Source organism: Quercus lobata, chromosome 10 (genome assembly GCF_001633185.2).
Source record: "Quercus lobata isolate SW786 chromosome 10, ValleyOak3.0 Primary Assembly, whole genome shotgun sequence".
NCBI classification, from domain to species: domain Eukaryota; kingdom Viridiplantae; phylum Streptophyta; class Magnoliopsida; order Fagales; family Fagaceae; genus Quercus; species Quercus lobata.
This window is the reverse complement of record NC_044913.1, coordinates 61,835,830-61,841,234: the sequence shown is the minus strand read 5'-3', so window position 1 is coordinate 61,841,234 and position 5,405 is coordinate 61,835,830. Positions and strand designations below refer to the sequence as shown.

The 5,405-nt window shown below is 32.4% G+C and overlaps 1 long non-coding RNA gene across 1 annotated transcript; it reads left to right on the top strand.

Moving 5' to 3' along the window:
• Positions 1 to 273: 273 nt before the first annotated feature.
• On the top strand, positions 274 to 5,162 carry LOC115965992. The gene is made up of 4 exons (XR_004086245.1): positions 274 to 397; positions 956 to 1,066; positions 2,366 to 2,458; positions 5,092 to 5,162. It is a non-coding gene; the product is annotated as an uncharacterized LOC115965992 (long non-coding RNA).
• The last annotated feature ends 243 nt before the right edge of the window (positions 5,163 to 5,405 follow it).

Genomic DNA, 5,405 nt, shown 5'->3' with positions numbered 1-5,405 from the left:
TAGGCTTGAATTCACTTATCCTTTAGGAAAAGTGCTCAAACCCAGTCCTTACAATTGGCAACATCTATGGGGAGAACTTGTGTGTTAGTGAGTGCAACAGTTAGACATGTAGAATCAGGTCCACACCAAGAAAACCCATGCCAAGCTGGTCCCTAACGGACAGAACCCGTAGGATCCCAGCGACAGGGTAATTTTCCTGGCCTTGAACATGAACAAAATCAGGAGAATGAAAGGAATCGAGAGGGAAGTGTGTATATTATGGATTGCAATCGCATGCTGCATCTGCCCACCTAGGAAGCCATGCGACGCCTCACCCAATTGAAAATGCTGGAGATTTGGAAGACAATGAGCAGTCCAAGATCGACCATATTCCATTTGTTGACATACAGGATAGCGGGTAAGTGGTTAAGTTTATTCATATTTAGGTGGTTGACATAGCTGACTCTGTTACCAATATGTCAATTTCTGTTTGCTAAGCTATTTTCTTTCTTTAATTTTTTTTCAAAATTGAAATTTTCTTGACATTGGGAAATTTGGAAAATTGGATTTAGCATTATTAGAACCTGCTTTATGTCCACATACTCAATTCTTTCTCTCTGTATTTCTTGTAACCTTCACGTTATTATATGGTAAGAGTTTATATATGGATCAGTTCTTTTGCTTAGGGCTGTCAAAAACTTAACAGTAGATTTTTTTTGATTTGGACTGGGTCATAATTGCTCTGTTTATGAGGGTGAACTATTGTGGAAAAATGGAGTTTAGTTGCACAATAATGAGAAATTGGGTAGGTGAAGTTCTTGCTAATTTTTCATTTCATGTTTGGGTTGGGGGTCAGTTTTACTTGGGGGACCATGAAATATGCGATCCCCAGTCCTACTAGTAAATTAAAATTTCAGACAGCACTGAAGGTGTTGATGGTTCTAAGATATCTATATATGATTTTTACCTTTTGAAGGCGGCCAGATTGCTCTGATTTCGAAGACGAAGACTAACTCAGGAAGCTTGCAAGAAGTTTGCATTTGGGAAAATAATTGAGTTGATGACAACTGTTGCCAAGGCACTTAAGGTTTGCTTTCTCCTACCATTTTGGATATTTGTACAAAACCAAATTTAGTTTATATAGACAGCAAGTTCTGTCAATCATATAGATAGTTTGATTTTTAATTTACTGTTTTTCTTCTTTTTAATTTATAGTGAAAACTGAGGTTAATGAATTATAAATGATCACAAATGGGCTTCTGTTAACAACTCAAAGTGTTCTTTCTATAACATAACTTTTAACATCTTTACTACAATAATCTTATATGTAAGAGTGATAAAGTAATAAATGTAAAATTTTCTTGGCAACAAAAGAAAATTGCGAATTTATACCTTAGCTTTCCCAGCCTTTGTGCATTTGGGGTGAAAGGAATTGTTGCATTTTCAAAGACACAGAGTCCACTGCACCAGACTTCAAGTTTTTATTTCTGAAGACTCTTTATGAATGGGGATTGAAGTCCTCCACTTTCTCGACGTTTTCTTTGATGGATTTCCTAGATACTCTACCTTTGTGCTGTTAATTATATGGCTGGTTCGTGTATTTTATTTTTTAGTCTTGTTTTGCTTTGCTGTTTTTCTTTATTTTGTATACCATTTTGATTTTTAATATATTGCAATTACCTATAAAAAAAAAAAAAAAATCTTTCCTAGTCTTTGTGCACTTAAGAACTTAGATTCAAAGTTCAAACAGATTGTCAAACTGAATGTGTTTTCATAATTAGGGCCAGTACTCTTAATTAGATCTTGGTGCTCAAAATTGTAACATTTATCTCTACTTTTTTTTGGTGGGTGAAGATGACACACAATTAGCAGCAGCTGAAGTGGTTGAAATTGCATGCTGGCTTTTCTATGATTTTCCTGGCCTTTTGCTATCAATTTTAGGCCCAGTCACTGTAGCTTCACTCGTATATCACCTGCAAGGTTTCTCTGTAAATTATTCAGAATCCATAAGCAAATAACTAAAGATAACAACAAACTTTAAAAATAAAAATAAATAAAAAATGAAAGAAGAGGGAAATGAGATAGTGTATTTGCCACACTTTGACCCCTTGAATAAATGACTATGAAACCTCCTTAAGTCCATTAACCCTCATAAAATTTATAAGAAATAAAAGAAAAAACAAAAGTTTTGTATTACTGAGTAGAGAAGGAGAGATTAGTCTTCCAAGATTATGTACTTGCTCTACGACAATACTTTATGCAAAATAAACCTCAATTCTTCTCAAGTTCCCATCCTTATTTAGCAGAATCAATAAAACCTGGATCCACATTATTAATGGACTTAAAAGATTATTCAATTAGTTAAGAATTTTGCCTTGATGTGGAGGCACGAGGGACAACATATCTGTTGTGTTCAGCTGGATGAAAAATTTCATTATGAAGTTTTCATCCACTCCCAAGCCAACAGAAGTTTTAGCTGGTTTGTTTTCTCAATTTTCTAGTCCCTTCTAGTATATAAAGTATTGATTCAATCCAATAAGTGTATTATTCATGCCAATTGTCCCCTCCTTCCTCCCATTGTTCCAACAGCATTTTCTGAACTGTTACTTAGAAAATGAAAAAAAAAAAAAATTGATAATCCATTATATTTTCAGGAAATTATTTTGGCATGATTGGTTTTGGTAGTAGATTTTCAGTCAACTGAGGAAAGCCTTCTATGAAATTATTTTTGCCTGATTTGTGTTGGTGTAGTAGCTTTTCAGTCAATTGAGGAAAGCCTTCATGAAATCTTCTGCACATTTTCCAACATTTGAGACCATTTCATTATGAAAGCGGAAAAGCTTATTTTAGTGGTTGGTTGCCACACCAACAATCATGCCAAAAGGAATAAGGTTCCCTGCACCAACCTCAAACCAAATATGCTAACTGACCAAACATCTCCCCACCCATGGATAGATTAATGCTTCTGAATTAATTAATAGAAAGTGATCTCACCAACCCCACTGTTTACTGTAAATATGTGAATTATCTAAAACAATTATGAAAGTCGTGATTCCAAATGAATTTTTTCAAAATCAAAATTTTTATGGCAATTTGGAATCAATATTGAAATGGTTGCTATTAGAGCTTGTTTTGATGCCCATTAATAAAAAAATACACATTCTTTGTCTCAACATCTCTTTTAAAGTTCACTTATAGGTAGGCCTTTTTAATTTCTTGAGCTGAAACTGCAACAGTACATAAATCAGTTCTTGTGCTTAAAAGCTCTCTGACATTTGGCAATAGATTTTGTTGATTTGGGCTGGTTAATGATTGCTACGTTTATGTGTGAATTGGCTGGGAGAAGGTCTTGTTGATTTTTGCTTTCATATTTGGGTTGGGAGGTCAGTCTAAGTGGATCATATGCAGGGGCTAGTGAGTTAAGTGATCCTCAATTCAACTAGTGCAAGCAAAATTGAACTAACGTTCTTATAAAGTTTCAGACTACACTGAAGTTGTTGATGGTTATACTTCTAATCTATATATATATATATAAAACCGAAACTTTTGAAGCTCCCACAATTTTCCACGTTAGCACAATATTTAAATTAAATTTAAATTATATATAAAACCGAAGCTTTTGAAGCTCCCACAATTTTCCATATCAGCACAATATTTAAATTAAATTAAATTTTCCACCTCATCACTGTTTTCCTTTTCCAATGCAAATTAGACTTCTAGCCAAATAAGGACACTCTCCCACCGCCTCTACTCTCTCCTATTTAAGAATTGCTTGCGTAGAAAACCTAAGCCCCAAAAACTTATTTTTGCCGCAACACAATTTTCTCCTTAAAACTTATTTTTCTTCAAGATTCTTTTTGAGGGCGGCTTATGCTTCACAATTCACATATTCCACTTATGTATTGGACTCCTCTTCTTCTTCAGTCAATGCATCAAGGTTAGGGTTATTTGATTTGTTCAATAAAAATTATAGATTTGTTGCTTTTTCTTATAAGTTTGTCAATTGTTGTTTTGTTTATTTAATTGCTGGGCCTGAATCTTTTAATTAAATCTTCAAATTTTTATTGAACAAATCAAATAACCCTAACCTTGATGCATTGACCGAAGAAGGAGAGGAGTCCAATACATAAGTGGAAAAGCTATAATCATGGATTCCCTTCTTTCTATTGTATTTCTCTATTGCGTAATTATGTGTATATATATATATATATATATATTGTTTTATTTCAATACTTTTGAAGCTTTGAATCTTCTGATTTAAAAAAAAAAAATTTTTTTTTGGCCTTTTGGAAGTTTTAACATCATAACTTTTGGGTTTTATTTTTTCTATTATCAGAAATTATCTAGAAGATTTCAATGAATATCCATGGATTATTCTTTTTGAGGGTAACCCATCTTTATCTTATATTTCTATTCCTAACTTTTTTTTCCTATATTTTTTCTTTAATTGTCTGTGTTTACGTCTCTTTTGTTTTTCTTATTTTTACTTTCATAGCGTATGTACATGTTATGTATGTTCTTTGATTCTTTCTTTAATGATTTTTGTGTGAATATGTGTCATCGTATCTGGGTACTTAGGCAAAATCTATAAAGACTAAAGATGCTTCTTTTTTTTTTTTTTCTTTTTTTGTAATGAATCATGTGTTTTTCATGACTTTAGTGAGTCATATTCTTAACGATCAAAATGGTTTTGTTTGACGTGGATTTTGTTCATATTGGTTTCAAAGTTTATTTCTTGGCTTATATTATAGATTGTAATATATTTATTCATCAAACTGTTTAGTTGAGTTTGTTTTCGAAATTGTTTTCAGTGTTGGACATTTTCTTGAAGCATGTTGGTATCATATATTAAAATACTGTTAAGTTGATAATAATAATAATAATAATAATAATATAGTTTAATAAATGTCTGAAACGTATAGCTGTTAACAAATGTTTTAGCTATATGATTTTATTTTACAAATTCAATTTTGGTGTTGTAGTAAAATAAACAAAGATTAAATTATATATTGTACTCAATACATTTCCCGTGCATCGCACGGGTTAGCAACTAGTATATTAATATATGGGTTAGCGACTAGTATATTAATATATGGTTTCCACCTTTTGAAGCTAACAAGAAGATTGCATCTCAGAAAATAGCGAAGTTGATGACAACTGATACCAAGGCACTTCAGGTTTGCTTTCTCTTTACCATTTGGGATATGTATATATAATTTAATTTGTAATTTGTGCATTACAAGACCCTATTCAGTTTATGCATTTGCAGAGTCACTGTTTTGTAGCCAACGTACATATCTACATTAACAAAACTTTTAGTCTATGTAAAGGTGTGCATGTAAACTCCACACATATGTTCATATATTGCCAAAACAACGTATATAGTTAGATTGAGTACAGCCAAATCACTGAATTGTGTTTTGACT